General features: G+C 42.6%; 1 long non-coding RNA gene across 1 annotated transcript; it reads left to right on the top strand.

The window, feature by feature from the left end:
- The first annotated feature begins 12,130 nt into the window (after positions 1-12,130).
- On the top strand, positions 12,131-24,045 carry LOC122201934. Its single transcript, XR_006194381.1, has 3 exons — positions 12,131-12,550; positions 12,627-12,845; positions 22,388-24,045. It is a non-coding gene; the product is annotated as an uncharacterized LOC122201934 (long non-coding RNA).
- Positions 24,046-26,415: the final 2,370 nt, after the last annotated feature.

Consider the following 26,415-nt stretch of genomic DNA (forward strand, 5'->3'; position numbering starts at 1 on the left):
TATATATATATATAATGCTATAGGAGAGCTTGCTTATGCATAAGCAACTCAGATATACAGATTAAGTATTTCTTCCGTTGAAAAATTTTCCAAAAAATTTTGGCACAATTGGTAATTATTTACTCCAGCACATCAAAATCCAATAGGGTAAAATTTATAAACAGAAAAGCCATTAGGGTAAATTTTATTTTTTACAAAAAAGGAATACGTAATTTTTTCCCTTAAAATAGCCTCTTCATGGGTAGAAAACGATCAACTATTTATATAGAAGTTTTAAAATCTTTTAAATTTTATATTTTTGCCTGATTTTGTCTTCTTTTGTATTCTATGACACTGATGCTTACTAACTTTTTTCCAGTTTCAGCTAGAAGAATTACTTTCTTTCCCTTATAGTCATTTGACTAATTTGACCCCCAAATGTCTTTTGGATGTATTTCCCTTTCTCCATCCTAGTGCTATACAGACCAAGCTGTCATCATTTTCTCTCCTAGCCTGATGTAATAGTCCCTAAGAATGGGGTTCCTTCCCTGAGATTCATCTTCCACACTTGGCTCCCAGATTGATCTTCTGGAAACACCAGTCTAAGCATACCCACACCTACTTGTGAAATCCCAACCTGTTAGCCCACCATATAAGGCCACTGGTGATATGGTCACAGCCTGCTTCACGTCCTGAGCACTGACCACACGTTCCAGGTACAAACTTACCTTGCTCTTTCATGCCTTACTGCTTTGCTCCTAGGTTCTGTTCTATGTCGCATGCTTTTCCTCACTTCCCTGTTTGGAAGAATATCTTTTTTTTTTTTTAATTTTTTTAATGTTTATCCTTGAGAGAGAGACAGAGCACGAGCAGGGGAGGGGCAGAGAGAAAGGGAGACACAGAATCCAAAAGTAGGCTCCAAGCTCTGGGTGGCTCAGCTGGTTGAGCGTCTGACCTCCGCTCAAGTCATGATCTCTCAGTCCATGAGTTTGAGCCCCATGTCAGGCTCTGTGCTGACAGCTCAGAACCTGGAGCCTGCTTCAGATTCTGTATTTCCCCCTCTGTCTGCTCCTCCCCCACTCGTGCTCTGTCTCTCTCTGACTCTCAAAAATAAATAAGCATTAAAAAAATTATATATATAAAAAAAGATCCAGTTTCGAAGGGGCATTGTGACTGCTCACCACCTTTCTCAGACAGGGCTTCTTGCTTCCCTCATCTGCTTCCTTTAGTATTTTTACATATAGTAAGAACACCCTAGACTACTGGTGTTTAGAGTAGAGCTCCTTGGGGCATCTGGGTGGCTCAGTTGATTAAACATCCGACTCTTAGTTTCTGTTCAGGTCATGATCTCGCAGATCTGTGGGTTCAAGCTCCGCATTGGGCTCTATGCTGACTGCGCAGAGGCTGCTTGGGATTCTCTGTCTCACTCTCTATCTCTCTAACCCTTCCCTACTTGTGCTGTCTCTGTCTCTCTCAAAATAGATAAATAAATAAAACTTAAAAAAAAAAAAAAGAACAGCTCCTTTAGGAATCATATGGAAGGGGCAAGGTGTGTCTGGCACTAATAGAATTCCATCTCCTTGAGAACATAGAAGAAGCAAACTTTTGACAGCAGTGAACATTATATTTGACTTTGGAGAATATTCTAAAGATTTCTTGTAATTAGCATTATGATATTTCTCTGACATGGGCATATAACCACATGACACTAGTTTCTTCATAAGGCTATTACTACTAAGGAATCAAGGTTTTGAAGCATTTTCTGGTTGGAGAGAACTTTTAATTGATCCTAATTAATGGTGTGTCTGCAGGCAATTGAAAGTGATTTTTACATTCACGTTTGCTGATAAGGATATAGATAGGAAAAAACAGGACTGTAATAGCTTGATGATGAGCAATTTAATCCATGTATCTCTGGTTTATTTTTTTAGCGTTACTGATTAGCTGCCTAATTTGTTGCTTTCTCCACAGGCAGAGGGAATTAGAACCAGTTAACCTGATAGTCAATGGAAGAATAAAACTAATGTAAGTATGACAAGAAAGGGACTATAATTTACAGATATATGTGGCCATTCATCTTGTGGTTTAGGAAGGCAGAAGTATTGAATGTGGAGCCCATGTTTTTTGACTTTCTTTTGCTATGACTTGTAAAGTGCCCAGGTTAGGTCACTTTTTCTGTCCCAACGTAAAAAAAAAAAAAAAAAAAAAAAAGGATACATAGCTCCCTGCATCATCATGAGACAAACAAGTTGTGTGACTATAATAGCTGCCTGTAACAGTTTGTGAGCCCAGATTAAATGGTCTTGGGCCTCTTCTGGCTGTAATTGAATTTGTTTCGTTTTACTTGGCTTTTGCTTTGCATCACTCTCCGACCCCTGTTTTATGATCCAAAGAAGGCATGTCAACATGCTTGACTGGCAGGTGGAATAGTACATTGGACCCAGGATCTGTAGTTCTAGTGTGCATTCTGCCTCTCACTAGCTCAGAGACCTTAACTTGGGTCAGCCTGCATTTCCTTATCTATGTTTCCTTGTGGCCCTGAGACTTTGTGCTTCTTAGGTTTATGGGGAGTCAAGAAAGTTGACATATATGGGATGCCTGGGTGGATCAGTCAGTTCAGAGTCCGACTTCGGCTTGGGTCATGATCAAACAGTTCATGTGTTCAAGCCCTGCGTCAGGCTGTGGGCTGATAGTTCAGAGCCTAGAGCCTGCTTCAGATTCTGGGCCTCCCTCTCTGCCCCTTCCCAACTCACACTCTGTCTCTGTCTCTGTCTCTCTCTTTCTCAAAAATAAATGTTAAAAAAAAAAAAGAAAGAAAGTTGACATATGGTCTTTCCTGATTAATCCAGTCCATAGACAATTAACTTGATCCTACCCCCATCTCTCCTTTCTCTGAGTTTTTAAGGAAGTATACCTGGGTTACACAGTCTAACCTGTATTAGTCCTCTGATGGTAAGCTCCTGTAAAGCAGAATTCCATGCATGAAATCCCATCTCATCCCCTCTCCCCACCCCCCCTCAGTCAACTCCTAGATCTAGGCATTTGTTGTGGATTCAATTAATACATGTCAGCTATAGGAGGAACCTCAGGGACTCCAGTTTTATCTCTTCAAAATTGACTTCTTTTACTTTGCAGAGAAAAGAAAGGTCATCTAGCATAAATTTCCTTTGATAGCTCCCCCCTCCAGCACATACACCTAAAAATTATTTGTGTTGACTCATCCTTGGAAAGATTGAAAAAATATGACTGTATTAAAATATAAATAATGTATATAACCAAAAAATTAGGCAAGCCACAAAGCACAAGAAGATATTTGCATTTAAGAATCCGTAACCAGATGGGGCGCCTGAGTGGCTCAGTCGGTTGAGCGTCCGACTTCGGCTCAGGTCACGATCTCGCGGTCCGTGAGTTCGAGCCCCGAGTCAGGCTCTGGGCTGATGGCTCAGAGCCTGGAGCCTGTTTCAGATTCTGTGTCTCCCTCTCTCTCTGCCCCTCCCCCGTTCATGCTCTGTCTCTCTCTGTCTCAAAAATAAATAAATGTTAAAAAAAAATTTTTTTTAAATAAAATAAATAAATAAATAAAAGAATCAGTAACCAGAATTTAAAAAACAAAACAAAAACAAAAACCACACTATACATGATACATAATCATTAAGAAAACAGCCTAATGGAATGGTGAAAATAATGAGGAGAAGAAGATAGAGGAAAAGATACGAACAAACAATTTACAAAAGAAAGAATCCCAAATTACCAATAAACATATGGGAGATACTCAAACTTATGCATAATCAGGGTCAGGCGTATGTCAACAACAACTGTAACCCATTAAGTGGGAGAAAATTTAAAAGACTGGAAAAAGCCCAGACAGTGGTAACACTATGCACAGCTGATGGGAGTACATGTGGTTCTATCCATGTGGAGAGTGAATGGGCACCTCTCCCAAGCCAGCGATTCCACTCCCTGAGAAGCTCTCGATATGTAATAAGGAGACACATAAAATGTATTACAGCTTTGATTTTAAAAACAGAAACCTTAAACATAACAATCTGAATGTCCACTAACAAAGAAATGGAGAAAAAAAATTAGGGGATGAATAAATATTCATGAAATTAGTAAAAACAAACTAGAGGTACATGTATCAACATGGATAAATGTCAAAAACAATGTTCAGCAAAAATAAATTACAGAGTAATATGTATAGCAGGAGGCCACTTACACAAATTTTAAAGTCATGCAAAAATATGTTGTTTACGGGAACACATGTATAGTAAAAGTGTAAGACCATGCATGGGAATGAAAACTACCAAATTCAGGATGGTGTTTTTATCTGGGGAAGAAGAAAGGGCCATTGGGATCAGAGAGTAGTACGCAGGAGGCTTTCCACTACATCTGTAATATTTAACATATACATTTATTTATTTTAAAATATGTAAGTTCTCTCAAGGCCTCCTTTGTAAACCTTAGGAAAATGTACCCAACACCTCACAGGTGTGGCTTGGATACCACATTACTAGAAGATGCCAACACAGCCCCACATCAGGGCTTATAACTTTGGAGCCAAATGCCCCCCTTCAGTCAGTGGTCCTCATACGGGACATAATCTGTATGACTGTGGGTGTATGTACCAGCCTGACAACATCAAACAAACAAACCCATCTTCTCCTCCTTCCTTGCATCTCAGAGTCAAAGGGTGAGATCTTTCTTCTGCCGGAGGCAAATCCCTCCAGCTGGGCTGAGCTGGGCTCATTTCTCCTCAGCTTCCCTCTGTCATTTAACCCCTCATCCCTGCAGCTCCAGCCTTGCTTCCCTACATGCTCTTTCTCCCAGCCTTTGACCCTGTGTTTCTATTTGCTGCTACTCCATCCCACTGTGGTCTGGTTTTCTCTTTCACCACATCACTGAAATCACTCTTATCCATAAAGTCACCAAGGCCCTGTAATCCTCAAAGAGAGGGAGCCACTCAGCAGTTCTTGCCTCACTTGATCTTTGCAATATTTGGCACCTTCCTTGGAAAACTCCTCTTTTGCCTTCTGTGACATTATTGTCTCTTGCATTTCCTTCCTTTGGCTGCTAGTCTGTTTTCATGGCTCTTGTTCTACCTCCCAGCTTGTGAATGCTAGTGTTCCTAATTCACCTCTGCTTCTTCTCAGTCTCAACATTTACTTAACAAATATTTATTGAACCCCTACTGGATGCTAGGCGCTTTTCTCAGTGCTAGGGATTCAGCAGTGATAAGGCCTTGCCCTCACGGAGCTAACATTCCCGTGAGGGGAGACTGACAGCAACGGTTTAAAAAATAGAACTAGGGATGCCTGGGTGGCTCAGTCGGTTAAGCGGCCGACTTCAGCTCAGGTCATGATCTTGCGGTCCGTGAGTTCGAGCCCCGCGTCGGGCTCTGTGCTGACAGCTCAAAGCCTGGAGCCTGTTTCAGATTCTGTGTCTCCCTCTCTCTTTGACCCTCCCCCATTCATGCTCTGTCTCTCTCTGTCTCAAAAATAAATAAACGTTAAAAAATTTAAAATAATAATAATAATAAAAATAAAAAATAGAACTATAATATTTACATGGTGATAAATTCCATGGAGGAAAATAAAGGAAAGTAAGGGGATACATGTGCCAAAGGAAGGGACCAGTTGTATTTGTTGTATAGCGAAAGGTCAGGAGAGCCTCAATTAAAAATTGACTTTGGGGCTGACACATGAAGGGAGTAAGAATTGTGAGCCTGTGGATATTTGGTGGAAGATCATTACATGCAGAAGGAACAGCAAGTGCAGAGGCTCTGGAGTGAGAGTGTTCCAGTTTGGGACATATTGAGTTTGAAAGGCCTATTATACATTTAAGTGGAAATGCCAGGAAGGATATAGATATAGATATAGATATAGATATAGATATAGATATAGATATAGATATATCCTTTCTAGAACATAAGCTCCATTCGAACAAGAGCTTGTAAAATAGACCAAGGTCCCACCAGCTAAAGGGAGGAAATCCAAGAGAAAATAATGTCATAAGGAAGGTGTCAAATGTTGCAAAGATTGAGTAGAGGGACTGCAGAGTGGCTCTGTCTTTAAAATTTAGAGGACCTTTCTGACTTTATGGATGATAGTCATTTCATATATATATATATATATATATATATATATATATATATATATACATATATATATGCACATATATACATATATATACCTATGTGTATACATATATATATATATATATATATATATATATATATATATATACACACATTTGTATACATATATATAAAATAAAGTAGCTTTGGGCAGGAGCAGGTTTGTTAGAAGTGTGAGAGAGTGAACCAAGAGTTTAATTTGGACTAGGTTAAGTGATAGTATTTTAAAGATCAACATGGAGATGTAAGTAGGGACTTGAATTTATTTAAGAAATTGTTTTGTTTTGAGAGAGGGCACAAGTAAGCAAGGGGCAGAGAGAAAGGGTGAGAGAGAATTCCACAAGTTGCAGAGAGAGAGAGAGAGATAAGCGGGGCTTACCTGAAGCGGGGCTTGTGCTCACCCGAAATGGGGCTCGGGCTCACCTGATTCTGAACTTGAGCTCACCCAAAGCAGGGCTCAAACTCACAAACTGTTAAATCATGGCCTGAGCAGGGCTCAAGCCCATGCAATGTGGGGCTTGTGCTCACCCAAAGTGGGGCTTGAGCTCACCTGACGTGGGGCTCGAACTCACAAACCTTGAGATCATGACCTGAACGAAAGTCCGATGCTTAATTGAGTGAGCCACGCTGCTGCCCCTATTTAAGAAATATTTGTTGGGCACCTGGAATTTCACGTCTGTTAATAGCAGAATAGTTTATATTGGATTAACCCTTTTGCAAATAGGAATTATAAACTCTGGATGAAAAAAAATTACCTAAAGGCATTAAAGAGAAACCAAACTAGAAACTAGAGAAGAGTTGACACTTAGGAGAAGAGAATGGCACTAGATGAGTTACTGTTTGTTTGTTTTTTAAATAGCTTTTTGCCTCAGGGCAAGCACCAGAAAATGTCATGCTGGGGCACTTAGAATATGGATAGAAACCCACAGTTTTGATGAATTTATTTGAGGAATTAGCAGACAGAGTTTGAGGCTATCACAGCAACTGGAAAATGGCAGTGGTAGTGGAATACCCTAGAAAGGAGAGAATTGCAGAGGAGAGGTTCCAGATTCTGTGCATTAAGTTTTCCCAAGCTCTGGCTGATCTCTGAACTACACACATGTGGGGGCAGACTTCAGTCAGTCCAACAAATGACGAAAGAACTGAATGGAAATTTTAATCATAGAGGAGAAAATTTAGTAACCAAGTTAGCACTTTAGTAAAATAAAAAATTCAAAGCTTAGCATAACAAAAACCATAGTCTCTATAATGTGCCATTTACAATGTGCAAGCACAATACAAAATTACTAGATAAGCAAAAAAGCAGAAAAATGTGACCCATAATCAAGAGAAAAGACAATAGATGGAAATTGATCCTAAGATGAGCAGAAATCAGAATTAGGACACAGTTCTTTTAAACTAGCTATTATAAGGGATAAAAACTGGTGCAGCCACTCTGGAAAACAGTATGGAGTTTCCTCAAAAAATTAAAAATAAAACTACCCTATGACCCAGCAATTGCACTACCAAGTATCCAAAAAATACAGAAGTGCTGTCTCAAAGGGGCATGTTCATCCCAATATTTATAGCAGCCCTATCAACAATGGCCAAAGTATGGGAAGAACCCAAAGTATGTCCATCGACTGATGAATGAATAAAGAAGATGTTGTATATATATACAATGGAGTATTATTCGGCAATCAAAAAGAATGAAATCGTGCCATTTTCAACAACGTGGATGTAACTAGAGTGTATTATGCTAAGTGAAATAAGTCAGTCAGAGAAAGACAAATATATGATTTCACTCATATGTGGAATTTAAGATACAAAACAGATGAACATAAGGGAAGGGAAGCAAAAATAATATAAAAACAGAGAAGAAGACAAACTATAAGAGACTCTTAAATACAGAGAACAAACAGGGTTGCTGGAGGGGTGTTGGATGAGGGGAAGGACTAAAGGGGTGAGGGGCACTAAGCAGGACACTTGTTGGGATGAGCACTGGGTATGATCAGTGCTCTTGTATGATCATTAGCACTTGGGTAGACCAGCTGGCTTAAATTGGGAGGGCAGTCTTTTTCAGTGAAATTATTTTTGGATTCTTTTCAACTGTAGGTGGTAGACTACCCTTATTTGCTTTTTATACCACTTTTTATGGAATAGTACTCATGCCCACCATTCATATTCCTAGGGCCTTTGCTTCTGAGCTAGATTTAGTAGGCCCTTTTATGAGTCTATCTAAAATGGGTTTTAGCAACTCATTTGCCAAAACAAGGTCTAAATTTCTCCAAAATATTATCTTTTGTTTGCAGTCCTTTTCAGCTCATCAGCAGTTACTGATTTCAGATCCACCATGTAGGGAGATGGTTCTCTCTGAACATAGAGACCAGCTCAAACTGGGAAAGCCAGGACCCACAGAATGGTTGGACTCTCACAGCTGTACAGGTGTGAGTCACCCGTAACTTTGTAGAGAGGCCTTTGCTCCTGCCACACCCCTACATCAGCTGCTCTTTGCTTCTGCTCACCTTCCATTTGCCAGAGCTGGCTGGGTAAAGGACTGGAAAGTGGGCAAGCCAGAACTCACCTCTGCTCTTGCTGCTTTATACCAGTCCTCTTCTCGGTGGCCTACTGTTCTCCTAGGAGCTTCCAGAAAAAATTATTCTCTTACAAAGTTTATAGTATGTCCCCTACTTGAAAAATATGCACATATTTTGGGTGTTTTCATTGCTGAAGCTAATGACCAGATTAGTATTTTCTGTAGACACCTCTTGATTTACTTAGTGTTCTTGCTCTGAACACACTTAACAGATAACATAGGGAGGGTTCTTGAAACCTGGGAGAGGCAATATTCCTCCAGAATGTCCAACCCAAGCCACACACAGCAAGTCTGTTGCCAACTCTCTACCTCTCAGAAACTCCTTTAGGATGACAGAGATCCCTTTAAAGTTCACTAAAAAGCAATTCAGATGCAGCAGAAGTATCAACAACAAAGATATACCAAAGAAGGAAAATAAGTTGTCAAGAACAGTGAGTAATGGTAGAGTTAAAAAAAATCAATATCTTTCCACATATTTCTATGCATGGGGTGCATCCATCAAAGTGAGTGGGTGACATTTGTCCCAGCCTAGCTGAGCCAGCCAGTGCTGCATGACTCACCTTCTGTGCTATCAGCAAACCACCAAGCCTCTTGCCTGGGAGTTAACAGACTCACTAAAAGGAAACTCTATTCTGAATCTGTCATTAATTGCATCTTTAAATGTAATCCACCTGCCAGCCAATTTACAAATTTCCTCCATATTCTCCAGGTTATTTCTAACTTTCCTCCCGATCACTTTTGCAGCCTAGCTGGATTTGATTGGGTTTATCTTAGTTTGCTTTGAGGAGGAATTGATATATCTCCCGTCTCTAAGAAGATCATTGTTTCTCCCTCACAGAGGTCAGGTAGAGCAGAGAGGTGATCTCATAGGGTTTTTCCACCCAGTGATTCTGATTTTTAAAACAAATATGTGAAAGCCCCAATCATTGCCTCTTAAAATCCCCTTTGTGCTCAAAGAGGAAGCTTGGTGAATAGTTCCAGCAAAGTATCAGGAATATCTGATAGCACTGATTCACCGTGTTTTGGAAACAAACCTCAGTTTCTCCAATTATGGGTTCAAGATGAGAAAACTTCCCTTTCTCACGTACCAACGAGGCAGCAATGAAGAGATCAGCCTGTCCTCTGACAAACATGAGACATGAATTGACACGTGTACCAGCTTTTTCCACCCCAGCTCATGCTGTGCCCTTCTGACTACATGGTTTCCCTGGGTTCTCTATTCAAGTCTTATTCATCCTTGGAGGTCCCCCTTTCTCTCAGGAACTTTTCCCAACTTACTGGCTCAGAGGGAGCTTTTCTTCCCCTGAACTGCTCTGGCACATATGCCAAAATCTCTTATACAACATTTGGTGTAGGCTTTCCAGGGTAGGGACTGTGCTGTATTCTTATTTGTACACTTATGGGATGGAAGTGCTTAGCTTACAGCACTGGTGTGCAATGTAGGCTGGGTATCAGAATCGCCCGTGCAGCTTTTAAGACATTACCAATGTTCAGGCCCCATAACAGACCTTCTGAATCAGAATTGCTACTTAGGTGAAATTACAGATCTTCCTCAAGTTATGGTGGCGTTACATCCCAGTAAATCCATTGTAAGTTGAAAATATCGCAAGTGGAAAATGCATTTAATATACCTAACCTACAGAACATCACCGCTTAGTCTAGTCTATCTTAAACACGCTCAGAACACCTACATTAGCCTATTGTTGGGCAAAATCATCTAACACAAGTGTATTTTATAATGAAGTGTTGAATATCTCATGTCATTTATTGAATACCATACTGAAAGTGAAAAAAAGAATGGTTGTATGGGTACAGATTGATTACAAGTGTAGCAGCTGTTTATTTTCATCACCACATGGCTGAAGGCATCATGAGAGATGGTATGGTATATGGCTAACCTGGGAAAAGATCAAAATTCAAAGTATGGTTTCTACAGAATGCATGTTGCTTTCACACCGTTGAAAAGTTGAAAAATCATAAGTCACACCATCGTAACTTGGGGGCTGTCTGTATATAGACTCTAGATTTGCATCAGAAATCTTGTGATGGCTGCCCCTGACCCCATCTCCAGGTCACTAGCTCCTACCCCCTTTATTTCTTACAGAACCTCCTTGTGCTCAGAGTCACCCTTCCTCAACATAGTTCCCTTGCTTCAGAGGAAGCCCCCATCACCTTAAGTGTGAGGTCAGGGGCTGAATAATCTGAAGCTAAATCCATGATTCAGGAATAGGCATGTGACCCAACTGTAGCCTCTGAGAGAAGCAAGAGGAAGGCTGAAGACTTCTGGGAAGGGTCTTTCTCTTGTAGGAAGCTTTACTTTTTCCTGCTGTTACACTAGTTGTTACTGGCAGCCACTCTGTGCTCTTTCTCACTCTCCTCTCCCTCTCCTCCAGAGGGAACAAGTCTTAGGATGAAGCTGTGAAAAAACCTGGATCCTTGGCGGTAGATCAAGCAAACCTGAGTTCATTGAAATTTGGACTGCCACTTATGTGCACTAATAAGTGCCTCACTGTTTAAGACAGTTCTGTTACTTGTGGCTGAAATACTCTCCTAGATACTCTTGTTTGTATTCCTTCAATCCCAGGTATCACCTGGCACAATGTCCTCTTTAGTAAATGCTCAATAAGCACTTGTTGAATGAATGAATTCACAGTCATTGAGCACCTATATATGCCAAGTACTGGAGATGAAGTAGTAACTAAATAAAGTCCCTGTCATCATGGATTTTATACTCTGGTGGAAATAAAACTGCCTTTTGTGGATCAGGTTAGCAGCCTCTGTAGAGAAATAAACTTTGTTTCTGTTTGTGCAAGTAGATGGGTTCAACCAACATAAGTGGTTAGAATGGGAACACTTGTGCCAAAGGCTCACTGCTTAGGAATTCACCTGACCACCAGAGTGACTTTCTGCAGTTAAAGAAAAAGGAAATAACAAGTGGGATCATGAAGAATGCTTTGTCCCCAAGTTCATGACTCAGACGAAAAACTACAGTGCTCTTATTACCATATCTCAGCCACAGAGCATAAGACACGTAATTGCAGAGGACCAAATGGGAGTAACAATCTGAAAGGGTTAGGAAAACTCTATTTTACTAAATAAATGGAATTCGAAGAAGGGAAAACATGACCTACTGAGTATCAGTCTGTGAGTGTATGAAAGGTAATCACAAGGTAGGTGAGGATCAACTCACATCTAGCTCTTCCCTCTGTGTGATGCCCATTGCTGAAGATTAAGGGAGGAATCACCCGCTGAGGGAAATGCCTGATGTGAAGGCAGACTTTGGGTAGCAACAGGCTTGGTCAGAAGGCAAATTCAGAGGGGTGGGTAGGAAGGAGCAATCCAACAAAATGAGTTGAGGGGCAAAATCCGGAAGACTTAACAGTGACGCAAGGCAAAGAGAAACATTAGACCTAGAAAGATGAAGGCTTCATGGACCAGGGCTCAGGAACTTTGAGGCCAGAGTCAAGGACATTGACCCTCCTGTCCTGAGGTCAGGCCTTCATAGTAAACTCAGTACCAGCTGACAGGAGACTGACAAAGCATGACCCCTTCCAGGGTAGGAGGTGTCACAAAGGCCTTGTGAGATAAGGTACTCAGTGTAGTGTAAATATTCAGTGAATGAATGAGCTCATCAGGCTGCCCTGTAAGATGGCAGCAGCCAGACCATTCTTCTTCCTTAAGCATTGAAAGTACAGTTTCTTCTGGAACTGGCAAAATTTCAGCTCTGTGAAACAAAAAGAATTGTGATGGACATCTTTTTTTTTTTTTTTCCTCCCACAACTTTCATCTCTGCCCCCTGGTGATAGCCCTGAAGTTTTTTGGGGGAGGCCAATCCTCCTCTTCCCCCAAACCATGGGGCCCAGGTGATGCCAATTCCCAATCACACTCTCCCATCTAGGAGTGGGTTACTTGACTAATTAGCATATTACTTCCCTCTAGACACAGTGATTGGTTCAGGGATGGGCATACAATCCAGGTTGGTCCAATGGAAGTCAATTCTGAGATCTTTGCTGGAAAGGCTGGAAGAGGCAGCTGTCTTTCTGCTGGGGCTGCTGAACTGTACAATGTAGAACCTAAGCATAGAGCTGGCAGGAGCCACTGCATGAAGAGGGCTTGCCAAGTGGAACCAATCCAAAGGAGAGCAGGGCTAAGAGAGAGGTAAGGAGAGATTGAAAGGCAATAATTCTGGCAATATAATTTTGAGTCTCTGGTACCAGCTATGCCTAAAGACAGGCCTACTCCTAGTCTTCTCTTTTACTATTGCTTAAGATAGTCTAAACTAGGTTTCTGTTACTTGCAACTTGGTGTCCTGAAATGATAAATAATGGAGACCATATTATGATAACTTGCTTTCCCATCTTCTCAGATAAATTGATGAGATCCAGCCAATCAACTTATATAGTGCTTTCTATTGCCAAATATTGTTCCAAGCACTGGGGATAAAACCATGAATACAACTGAGACCTTGCCTTTGAGGAACTTAACTTCCAGCAGGAATAGACCACTATTCCACTGGGGAAGCCAGGGAAAGTCTCTTGAAGGAGGTGGTGACATTTGAGATGAGGTCATAATAATAAGAGGCAGCCATTCAAAGACTAGGAAAGAATGCTACCACATAAAGAAGAGTGGGGGAGCTGGGCAGCTCAGTCGGCTAAGCATCCCACTCTTGATTTCAGCTCATGTCATGATCTCACGGTTCTTGAGTTTGAGGCCCACGTCAGCTGTGCTGTCAGCACAGAGCCTGATTGGGATTCTGTCTTCCTCTCTCTCTGCCCCTCCCCCACTTGCTCTCTCTCAAAAATAAACATTAAAAAAAAAAGAGCAAATGTAAAGTCCCTGAGATATGAATAAGACTGGCCTATTCGGGAGACAGGCAGTGAGTATGGCTGGAGTGTCCTGAGTGAGGGACAAGTGAAGAAAGAAGAGACTGGACAGGTAAGCTGAGGCAGTTCCTTAACCTGAGAGTTTGGGTTTTATTCTGAATGCAGTGGTCACTCACTGGAGTGTTAAGAGGATCGAATTTACCATTGTTGGGTGAAGGTTGGACTAAGGGAAGACAAGAGGGAAGGAAGAAAGGCCTATTGGGAGATAACACAGTAGTCCAGGCAAGAAATAAAGGAGGGACCCTGGACCAGGGTTGGAGTATCCAAGATGGAAATGGAGACAGGTGGTGGATTTAGGATACATTTTGGAGGCAGAGCCAGTAGGATATACTGATGGGTTACAAGTGAGGTGTGAGGAAAGGGATGATGCTAGCAGAATGATCAAGTTTTAGTCCAAGCAGTTAAGTGGATGATGGTGTCATTTACAAAAAGGAGAAATCTGAATTGGGGTAGAAAAGAATCCATACTTCTGTCTTAACTGTGTGGGACATTCAAGTAGAGGTCAAGTGGGCAGTTGGTTAGCCACACCTCGAATTCAGCAGAGATGTTTAGGCTAGAGATAGTTATTTGCGTGTCATAGACATATGGATGGACTGGGGGAGGACACTCAACTAAAGAGGAAAAGATTGATGATCAAAAACAGCCCTGGGCCTGCACCAATGGGAGAAGGAGCAAAGGGAAATGAGAAACGGCTGGTGAAGTAAGAAGAAAACCAGACAAACATGATGACACAGAAGCTTAGACAAGTGTTTGGAGAACAAGAGAGTTGTCATCTAGGTTGAATGCTGACACTGAGATTAAGTAAGAGGAGGACAGAGAACTGGCCATTGGCTTGGGCCAGATGACCCAGATATGGGACTGTTTAGTGGAGAGATGAGGGCAAAAGTCACATTGCACTGCAACGAAGAGAAGAGAGCCAAAGGAGAACACCAAGGTGGTAACTTAAGGCTTGTAGGGCAGACACATGGAATGTATTGATAAGCCTTTGTTAGGGAGATGCTGTCTTTAAGAGTCAAGATATTTTTACAATTTAGTTTAAATTTACATACAGTGAAATGTATATGCCCTAAGTGATGAGGTCTTTTTATTGAGGTAAAATTCACATCACGTTTTCATCACTCCCAAGGGAGACCCCATACTCCTTAATGGTATGGGGTTTTGAAACTTTTGGCATATACTTTCTTAATATATCATTTAATATGCTCCAAGTAAACATTTATTTTTTAGGCCTGAGTAGCTAAACGCCACATAATAAAACAGCTCTTTATTGAAAGAACAAGGGCCAAGCCAAAGTAATCTGTGATGTTAGAAGTCAGCATCATGATTATCTTTGGGGAGGAGAGAGTTTGTAGTGAATGGAAGGAGAACACCAGGGGGGCTTCTGAGGTGGTCTGTTTCTGGACTTGGGTGGTTGTTTCATGGATGTGTTCACTTCAAGATACTTGAATTCAAGTTGTATATTCATGATAGATATACTTCTCTGTTAGTATGCTTCAATTTAAATGTTTTAAAAAATAGCTAAGGAATCAGGAGGCCTGGGCTTCAGTTCCAGTGCAGGAGGTGGGTAGCTGTGTAATCCTGTGCAAGTCACTTAACCTCTCTGGACCTCAAATTGACTCAACTGTAAATGCATTGAGCCACATGCCCTTCAAGGTTCCTTCCACCCAACATGGTTCCACATGCAGTTTCCTTGATTTGAAGTCGGGCACTTGTGTTACTGAAATCAGCCTGCAGCCCTCACTGACCTTGACAGAGGGAGAGTCAAGCCTTTTTCATGTTCTTCCTTTCAGAAACTAAGTGTTGCAGCTGATGTCTCTGTGGTATCACTTGTCACTGGCAAGGCAGCTGTGAAGTTAATGATAGTGCAAATAAAAAGCTGCTAGTAATTAGACGGCTGGATGTTCAAGCATTATTGTTATTTTTAAAAAAATCAATTAGCTGAATAAGAAAATGCCATTGAGACAAACATTTATTTTTCTCCCTAGCACAGCTCCAGCTGGGTAGGAGGATAATGTGGTCAATTCCAGAAGCGGAAAGTATGGTTCTGATATATTGGAAATTAATATATGTTTTTAGAGCTGCATAGAGGAAGATAGAGGCTTTCAGGTTTTTTTCTTTTTAAGTTTTTGTAAGGGAGGAAGAAGCTTCACGTAATTACCTGTGATTTGTACCCACTACTGCTTTATTAGCAAGCCTCTAGCTCTGGCAATGACCACATCTCCATTTCCTCCTTTTAGAAGGCCTTTTGTAAGAAAAAATGCTTTTAGGACATCTGGGGTTATTGATCAGTATTCCAGTCTCTGGGATAAGACCTGGAGACTCTATGAAACAAATAAATGAAGCAACAGAATTTTTTTCCTCTACTTCTCTTGTTCATTGTTCAAATAACTGCATTTAGCCAAGCAGGTAATGTAATATGGTTGTGTTTGTTTAGAGCTTTCTTCTCTTCTGAAGACTGCCTGGGTCTGTGTCCTGCATTAACCAGGTAATTCTGGGGCCAATTGTGGAAATTTACTGTAAAAGGAGATTCTGTTAGTACCCACCTCAGGGTGTATGTGTTCGTATATGTATGCACACATGTGTGCACACACACACATGAATTAGTTTGCATAACCCAAGGAAAATACTTTGCTCAGTGCCTGACATGCAACAGGCAATCAGTAAATAGTAGCTATTTTTACTCTGGGGGAAAAAGAGGTAGTTCTTATGCCTGTGGGGAAGGGGCAGGGAAGCATCAAGCAGCAGAAAGTGGATCCAACTGTTTTCTTTTTGTGTGGCCTTGTGGACTCCTGCATATAAAGGCTCTCATGAGATCCTCAGTAGGGCTTTTAGACTTCTCTGCCGATCAGTTTTTAGTCCCTGCTTGTTGCACTTTTAGAACCACAAATAGCCCTGGAGAGAGGGAGTTAGAAGATGTGACAGTTCCCCAGCAATGGATGGTGACCACACCCCCTGCCGCAGCAGCTGGTGACACAGGCCTTTAGCATAATGGAAAGCGTTTGGGGATCTATTTTTCTCTGGCTGCGTAGAGGATTACTCACCTCACTCCTCTGTGTCACAAGGAAGGGGGGGCACAATAAATTGCCAAGGATGAGTCAGGCTTTAATAGAGCATCTCTGCTCTGACTGCTACTTCTTATGCACTCCTGAGATTCAAATGGCAAAGCAAAGTCTTAAACTCACGCTCTTTTTCTTCTTTCTTTTTGGGGAACGGTGGCAACTGGAGCTATACTTTTTTTCTTCTTTTCTTTTCTTTTTCTTTCTTTCTTTCTTTCTTTTCTTTCTCTTTTTTGGAACTGTATTTTGATTGTGTTCTTTCTGGGTTAGAGAATGAAGGAAAGTAATACTCCCAGAGCTGGCTCCTCTAGGGCCTCTGTGAGTCTTGATCATGAACCCTGGCTGGTTTGGCCACTTCAGCTCTTACCTTCTAAAATGTCCACCCCCACCCGAGCATTTCTGCCTTCCTTTCCAGGAATGGCCATGGTCAGCTGGCTCTGGATTAAAAATGAGTGTGGACGGTTTCTCCTTCCCTGACCAGTACACTGCTGTGGCTTCTTGGTGGATTTTCCCCCTATCTGCTGCTAGGTTTAGCTCAGTCAGGAAGCTGCTTAATTCCCACATGAGTGTATGTGCCACTGTCTATGGCTCTGACCTCCCTATAAAGCTCTCTCCTCAGGGTGGCATGGAGTCTTTCCCCTGAGTTGTCAAGGGAGAGGGATGCTAATGAGAGAAGAGACGTGATCGGTTTTATGATCATTCAGTGTTTAAGGTAAACACCATGTGTTTGCATATATGTTCTTATCCCATGTATGAAGCAGTGGAAAGATCAGAAAGAAATAGGTAGGGTCAGGTTTAGGGTACGGGGCAGGAGAAGAGAACAGACGACATTGTTGAGTTGATTAGCCGACTGGCAGGAGGCATATTTTGAACATCTCCAAAGACCGTAGGAAACAACACTGCAGAAAACATTGATTTTAACTGAACCTAGTGTGCTTGAGGTGAGCAGTTCCCAAACTTAGCCGAGCATTAGAGTCACGGGGAGCTTTCCGATGATACATGTTCTGGGCTGTGTGCCGGGGAATTCTGAGTCCCTGGTCTTGGATGAGAATCTTCATTTTAGAAGTTTTCCCAGGTGGTTTCGATGACCAGGTTTTTTAATTACTGACTTGGGCCACATTTTGAGGGGAGATAGTCACATGTTATCAACCATCAACAAGGCAGCTCAGGCTTCCTTCTAAACCTTTTGTTGTGAAATGTAACACACAAACAGAAAAGCATATGAAATGGAAATGTGGCTCAAAGCAAACACCCAAGCATCAACATAGAACATTGCAAACAGATACGTTTTGGGTTTTTTTGTTTTGGGGTTTTTTTTTGTTTTCTTTTGTTTTTTTGCAATATACAAAGTCTTGAAAATCTCCATGTTTATAAACCACTGGAGCTGTTCCATTTCTCCAGGATCTGAATTGCAAGCCTTGGGTTTTAGGTGTATCCCTGTTGACTCTCGAGCTTCTCTCTGACTTTTCACCCTCCATACTCTTGCACTTGGATCCTGTGATAAACCAGGGGTCAGAATGTTGTGTCACGTCACCATTAGCTCCTGTACCTGCCTGAATATGACCTTGGACAAGGTATTTCACACTGCTGGCCCTTAGATTTCCTATCTATGAAATAAGAAAAACAACAGAATCTACCCCATAGGATTTTTGTGAGCATTAAATTTATTGAGCAAACTCAATATTGCCTGACAATCTGCAATTTTCCCATCCTATCAGACCCTGTTTTCACTTGGCTCCTCTCCAAAACGTCTCTTCCCAGAAATTATCCCTGTGTACCAGAGGCTTGTGCCATTTCCATCCATATAGAGGCACACTCTCTTATCTCTTGTTTTAAAAGGAAACAAACAAACAAACAAAAAACCCTCCTTGACCCCACATCACTCTCCTGACATTACCTTATTTTTCTGCCTCTGTTCACGGCATTTTTGTAATTACCATCTCTACTTGTTCACTCTATGTGGTCTCTGTGCTCTGCAGTTGGGGCTTCTGTTGTCCCTAAGCCACCGAGACCACACCTGTCAAGACAACCCGAGAGTGTCTGCTTTGCCCCAGTCCAGCAATTACTGCTGTGTTCTGAACTTGGTTGGTCTTTCAGCAGCATTTGACAGAGTCGACCATGCTGAGGGTTGGAGAGAGAAGCTTCCAGGTAGAGGGAACTGCAAGCCCAGAGGCTCTCAGAGGGGGAAAAGCTTAGTGGGCTCAAGAACTAAACAAAGGCTGGTGTGACTGGAGCCCAGAGAGGGAGGAGTATGAGCTGAGAAGGCAAAGTCTTCTTCGCCAAAGCATATGGCCCCTTGTCGACTGCAGTGAAGCTTCCGCATGGCACTTGGCACAGAGCAGGTGCTCAGTGTTAGCTATTATCACTGTTATTATTAAGATCTTCACAGTGCCGAGTGTGAGAAAGAGGGGGAGGGGGCTGGATAGGGAGGCAAATTAAAAGTCGCAGGTCTTGAAGAGCTTTCAGCCTATTGAGCATCTAGATTATACCCGTCACATAGGTAACTGAATAAGAGCCCACAAACCGATTTCTTAATGGTATATTTGTTGTCATCACCCCTCCCTCTACCCCCCCCCCCACTTTCTTGGTGGATTGCATCCCATTCTGTGATTCTCTCTAGATAATTAAGGATTAGCTTTTCACTTGAAAGGGAGAAGTGGGCTGTAAGTCCCACTGAAGAAAGAGATGACTAAGAAGCTTCCAACCATGAGATTACCATGTGGGCTGAGGACAGACACTGGCCCTATGTCCTCCATGCCTTTCCAGACTACTGAAAGTAATCCCCTCCAAATAAATAATAGCTGCTCTGTTGTTTCATTTGGGCCAAGTTGCAAATTACACAAAAGAAATCAGTCTCTGGAAGCAGCCCTTTGGTTTTCTGATGCGATACATGTGACCTAAAGCAGGTGTGTTTTTCTCCTCCTGGTGTCCTTGCCACACACCTTCCTACTGTGGGCACACCTGCAGGCATGCACACACACACTCAACACACATTCAACATATAAACACACTTACACACCATACTCAACTCACCCCCAGATATTTAATACATAGACTCAACACAAACACATCTTTTTCACATCTAAAATTAATTTGCTTTCATTTCCAAACTCTGACGCTAGCAGAGTTCTTCCTCAAAATGATAAACCCCTAGAACATTCTTGGTAATGGCATGTAAATGAGTTAGATCACTATGTTCCCTGTTTTTGATTCTGGTAGACCATTCATATGGCAAGAAATATGCTAGGGAAGAATGTACTCCATTCTTAATCCAATTGTTTTGAGACTTTTGTGCTTGAGGACATTTTGTCATTATATTGGTTTTTTTGTGTTCCTCTTTGTCACGTCTGGAAGTTCAATATTCTTTTCTGTCACATGCCATTTCCAGCATCCCTAGCCTGTGAGATGTCTTTATCCTCTCCACCTTAGATTTGAAAGCATCTGTTGAGTGTCTGAATGTGTCTGGCTCAATATAGGTGCTTCACTTGAAGAAAACCTAATAAGGAGTATTAAAAGTCAAAGTATTTTTCTTATTTTTAAAAAATTTTCCTCTACATTAATAATCAGACTTTATTTCAGAACCTATCAATCTGCCACTGATGGAAATGGGGGGAAAAATTGTTCCATCACCCACAAGTAGTTTGAGAAACAATTAAATAAACAACACTGAAGCCAAGAAATTCTATTCATGAAAAGACACGCAAAGGATGAAAAAACAAGCCACATGATGGTGGGGCGGGGGCGGGGGGGATGTTTGCAGCCTACTAATGGTTAAGGGAGCTTTAAGAATCAATTCAAATAAAAATGGGCCAAGAAATGAATACATTACATGAGAAATCCCAATGCCTGGTGAACAACTGAGGTGTGCCCCCACCTCACTATCAGCAGGGAAATGAATATTAAAACCACAGCAAAAGCCACAGATTATTAATAGAGAGTAAAATTTCTGATTGACAGAAGTGTCATAATCCCAAATGTTGGTGAGGACACCAAGCATCAGGGGCTTTCTGGTGTGAAGACAAACTCCTCAGAGCCTTGCCTTTGGAACACTGACAGCATCCTCTGAAGCTGAACATAAAAAGCTTGACCCATGAACAGCAATTCTACTCCAAGCCCCAGTCCTAGGAACTGAAAACATGGTACAAACCCAATGAAGAAAGCAGCATGATTTGTAATGGTTGTAAAGTGAAAATAAGCCAGATGACCACCAATAGTGGACTGGATAAACAGATGGTGTGCCATTCACACTATGGAATAGTTGACAGCAGCAAAGACCATTGAGCCACAGCTTCTGACAATGACATCGATGAGGCTCACAGACTGTACCATCCATCCATTCGGACATAAGACACTCCAGGGTCAGACTCTCCTGTAAATTCAGTAGCTTCCTAGTGCTGGAGTTAGTCCTGTCTGCAGAGCCCATGTCTACTTGATTCCCAGACATCTTGGGAGTGAGAGAGGGTCCCTGAAAGGGTCTTGGATGAGAGGAGTCCTGCACTCCTCTGGGCATTGCTGTGATTGTTCTTGTTGATGCTGTTGAGAACATTTGGCCTGCTGGTTCTTGAATCATCATAGGTGCTTGTTTGGTTGATTGATACATCCCTCCTGCTCCTCATAGGCTGAGTACCTGCCCCTCTCAAAGTGTTTCCCCAGCTCCTGGTCCCTATTGTGGACCCTGTGTTCCTGGTGCCACCTCCTTGGGGGTCTGGGGAAGGCACAAGGCCCATGAAATGCCTAGGTTCTTACAGCCTTCACTCCTCTGTTCCTGCCCCTTGAGCTTGGTACATTTTTTAAAAGATTTTTATTTTTAAGTAATCTCTATACTCAGCATGGTGCTTGAAGCCAGAACCCTGAGAACACATGCTCCACCAACTGAGTCAGCCAGGTGCCTCGAGCTTGGTGTATTTTTCATTGTTTTTTCTCACATGGGGTTTCAAGCCATATACCCATTGTGCAAAATAAGGTTAATCCCAGAAGCATTAGAGAATGAGGCCATCCTGGCCCTGGCCTCCGCAGACATAGCCCAGATCGATGACTGGGTAGAAAACACGTAATGAAAATGTTAAGACATTGAGAGAATGCAGAGAACCAGGGATCTGCCTTTTCCTCCAGAAGACAAGCAGTCACCTCGTTTCCTTCCCAGCTGTAGGTTCCTACAATGCCACTCCTTAACCACATCTTCCAGCACCCCCAAAATCAACTCCCTCTCAGCAATTTTTTAAAACCTCAAACATGGCATACTATGCACAAAGTTGGCCTTGTCACCTGTATTTTTTTGGCAATTGGACATGTAGGTCTGCCTTGTCAAAGGTTTCTTACTACTCATGATATAGAGGTGCTAATGGCTGGACACTTGGGATTTTTCCTGGGATTTGTCTATTATGAGACTGCGGTGAAAAAGAACCTCCTGTTTAATCACCCTTTCCAAGCCTGGGTTTCCTTGGGTAGTTATTAAAATGTTTAACTTTTTCTTTCAAGAAAAGAGGATGTGGGCAGAGAGGATCTTCTGTGGGCCTACGGGGAAATCGGGGCTCTTCTTTGTACTAGCAGATCATCTTGGGGGAGAGGCTTAGTATATGGAGGTGATGTGGGAAAATTCCCATAAGGATGGCCTGGATGAAATGCAATAACACATTGGTCAAGATGCTTCAAGAAGTTGAAAGCATTATACAGCAACAATAAGATGTGACTATAAAGTAATGGGACAGATTTCACTGGAATCATATACTGGAACCAGCCACATTGCTTTATGTTTGGACAGATGATACCCAGAAGACTGAGAAGACCTGATTCAGACAGACTCCAGGAAAAACTGAAAATGTACTGTATCGTGTAGAAGTCTGTGGGGTAGGCTGGCTTCAGGCACTATGAGATTCAAATGCTCAAGCGATGTCACAAGGACAGGATTTCTTTTCCTGGCTCTGCCTTCTGACATATTGGCTCTCATAAGTCTTGTTGTGGAGACAAGATGTCCATGGCAGCTCACGCCTCATGTCTTTTCAGGGTTTGGTACAGCAGGAAAGGGAAAGAATCTTCCTCCCTCATGGCTGAAACCTGTCCCAAATTGAGTCTTCTTGACCCTAATTGGCCAGTCTTTGGTCAGGTGGCCATCCCTGAACCAGCCAGAGAATGTGATTCTCTGGTTGTCTCAGCCCAGATGTAACAATTTGGGGGGACTTAAGACAAAGTCAACTCCACTAGAATCCTATGGACTGAGAAAAAGTAAATCCCTGAACATAAACTCAGTGCTATTCTGGCATTAAGTGAAATGAACATTGGGCCATCAAGAAGCCACAAATTTTCACTGCCTTTAGCGACTTGCTGTTCATGAACCTGTCATTTCAAAATTCTGGCTCGGCTGAGTTTCCTTCAGGGAATGTCTCTGCATTTTGTTTTAGAAACAAGCAATTAGATGCATGTGTGTGGCGAGAGAAATGTTTGCATATTGAAATGGCCTTTAAAAGTGTTTCTTTTTCAGTGAGATAGCTCTTCCTCCTGTCTTGTAAAGAGGTTTGCCTCACAAAGGTCTAGCAACATTAAAGTAGTTCTTAATCAGAATTGTAGGGAAAGCAAACACAAAGGCTGAGCATCTTTCCTCTGCACACCTGAGAAGAGATTAAATGCAGAAAAAAACCCCAATACATGCAAGGTCATTGAAATCAGAGCAAAGAAGGGGAAAACCAATCATTGTGGGGGGTTTTTTGATCAAACGTGATTACATTTAAAATAAGCTCAGCCATGCTTCTCCTGTCACAAAGGGAAAGTGGAGGAGGTTGCCAAATAAGCTCCCTGCCTTCAAGTTTTGAAAGAGCCAATTATGAGATGCAAATGACCCAAAATTGGGCTAGGAAATTAATGGTAGAATAACTGATAAGTGTGTAAGTTCTCTGGTCTTATCTTCTCAGGTGATACATCTGCTACAACTCCTTTCTGCATCATCTGTTTTTTTTCCCTTCTCTACCTCACCCTCAAATCTTCATGCCGTAGCTTGCCAGTCTCACTAAGCCCAGGGGAACCCAGTAGGGCTTGTAACCCATAGCCAGGCCCTCCTGAGCTACGGATAGCTGCTCGGAGCCCTTTCCCCACCCCACCATTCATAAGTCAATGGTACTATCCCACCCTCGACCCTGCTTCTGGAGAGAATGGGGTCACTGTGGAATAGGTGAGCCCTGGGAGGCAAGCCGGAGGGGCCACAAGGAGCGTGGGCACAGAGAAGACCATCTGACAGCCACAGGGGAGTCACAGGACCAGAGGGGCTCTTTTGGCTCTTTTTCTAGCTCTTGGACAAGCAGTTCCCAGCTCCCTTCTCCACATTCCTTATTTCCAGCCAACGTGCACCCAAAACTGTGCTGACCCTCAGATTTTGCTTTGTTTGGCCAGTAACAGGTTTTAACATATTTTAAATGTAAATGCCTTTGAGTACAGTCTATGTGTATATATGTGTATGTATGTAATCCTGGAGTTTTCCACAGTCCCTACTACTCCCTGTTGCCTTTCACAGGCCTCTGAATGACCTTCAGCTAGTGGGTAACACATTAACCCTTTCACTCTTATCACCTTAATTCTCTCCTTTCTCTTTCTGAAATAAGCAGTCACTGAGGAATGAGTCAGTCTTGAGTGTATGCCCCCTCCCATGCTTCTCCTGCTTCCCTGAGCCACACACAGACTCCCACTCTCCCAGTCTGTGTTCCATGTCCCCAAATAAGCAACCCTCCTCTGAGTCTGCACACACTTTGGCTCCTCTTCCAGCCATGACTTCCAGCTCCCTCCTAGTTAACTCACACTCTACCTCCAGAGCTCGGCCCAAATGTGAATTCCTCAGGAAAGCCCTGAGGCTGCCTGACAGCCCCAGACTAAGATGGATCCCATCACATGCTCAGAACACCCTGTATGTCTTTTTAAAAAACTTTTAAAAAACTATTTATTTTTGAGAGAGCACAGCGGGCCATGGGCAGAGAGAGAGGAGCACAGAAGATCCGAAGTGGGCTCCCTGCTGACAGCAAGACAGTCCGATATGGGGCTTGAACCCACAACCATGAGATCATGACCTGAGCCGAAGTCGGACACTTAACTGACTGAGCCCCAAACACCCTGTATTTCTGCTTCACGGCATTTGCCTTGATTGTCTTGCAGTAATTACCTGTCTGTGTTCCTCCCTCACCCCAACACCTGCCCAACTCCACCACCTCCCAAACGTGAGCTCAGGGAGGACAGTTATTCAGTTTGTTGTGTTCATAGTTTATCTCCAGCTCCAAAGGAGCACAATTTGAGTGCTCATTACATGTTGATCAGTGAGTGCGTGAATGAATGAAAAGACTGAGATGGCAGGGAGACGAATTTCAGGGGAAAGACCGCACAGACACAGGGTCCAAGGGAATACTGCAAGGGGCGCATGACAGTACCATGGGGAGTCTCGTTCATTCATAAATCCCAGCCTCCGAGAATGTGCTGGCTTCCCAAAGTCACCTCGGAACAGGTTCTTTCCCTAGCACTGGGTCCCAACAGCCTACTGTGTGGGGGTGGAAGAGGATTTCCCAGCTTCTGTGGGCCCTTTTACTTGACCCCAGTAAGTCCCCTTTTGCATTCCCTCTGGTAAGCTTTCCTCACCTTCCCTGCTCTGTGCAAACCCCTCACTCTATTCCCTCTTGGAATGAAAGCCATTTAGTGACATCTTCCTTGGGTTCTCTCTTTTTTGTATCTCAACTCTGGCCTTCAGCAGCACTTCTATTTAATGGTATAGGGTGAGCAGTCTTCCCAGGAAAAGTTTTTCTAAATGTTTCTGGTTTTACCTGAATTGTTTTTGTTTGAGGTTTAAATGCATCTATAGATTTTCTGACCCATTCAGGAACTTTGCTATTTTTAAATAAAAGAGGGATGTGCCAAGTAATAGCAAATCTAAACCATCTCCATTGGTGCAAATCACCTTCAAGAAGGACAGACCACCTTTTGGAAGCCTAACATAGTGGGGGAGGGGCTCCTTTCTGGGTGCTGAGCCTGCTCTGACCCCAGCCCCTCATTGGTGGCCCTGTGCCAACTCTGCATTCTGAGGGGGTCAAACCCCTCTAACTGTGATGACTCACCAGGCTCCCTGAGCTCAGGGTCAGTGGATGTCACTCTTTCCCCCTGCACTGAAGCCCAGGAAAGCCCCAGGGCATGGGTCACCAGGTGGCAGCCTCTGATGGGCCTATCTGTGTCCCAGGACAGCCGCTGTGCCTGTCTGGGTAGGGAGTGTGTTGTGAGGTCCCATTTACAAAAATGGGAAGAGATTAGAGAAACAGCTTTTTCTGTGTTCTGTGAAGACTTTAAATGAACCAACCTCTTACTTCTACCCCCTGAGCCTGTGACACAGGAGTGTGCCTCATGGTTGGTGTTAAAGGATAGCATGTTTGTGTCTCCTCACCCAAATTCATATGTTGAAATCCTAACCCCCAATGTGATGGTTTTAGGAGGTGGGGCTTTTGTGAAGTAATTAGGTCATGAGAGTGAACGAATGAAAAGACTGAGATGGCAGGGAGGAGAATTTCAGGGGAAAGACCACACAGACACAGGGTCCAAGGGCATACCACAAGGGGTGCATGAATAGGATCAGTGCCCTTGTAAAAGAGATCCCAGAGTGCTAGCTCACTCTCTTTCCACCATGTGAGGATTCAATGAGAAGTTGGATGTTTGCAGCATGGAAAAGGGTTTTCACCAGAACCTGACCATGCTGGCCTCTGCTTTTGAGTTTCTGGCCTCTAGAAACTTGAGAAATAAACATGTGTTGTTTAAGCCCCCTAGTCCATGGTAATC

This window comes from Panthera leo, chromosome D2 (assembly GCF_018350215.1).
Source record: "Panthera leo isolate Ple1 chromosome D2, P.leo_Ple1_pat1.1, whole genome shotgun sequence".
Taxonomy (NCBI): Eukaryota; Metazoa; Chordata; class Mammalia; order Carnivora; family Felidae; genus Panthera; species Panthera leo.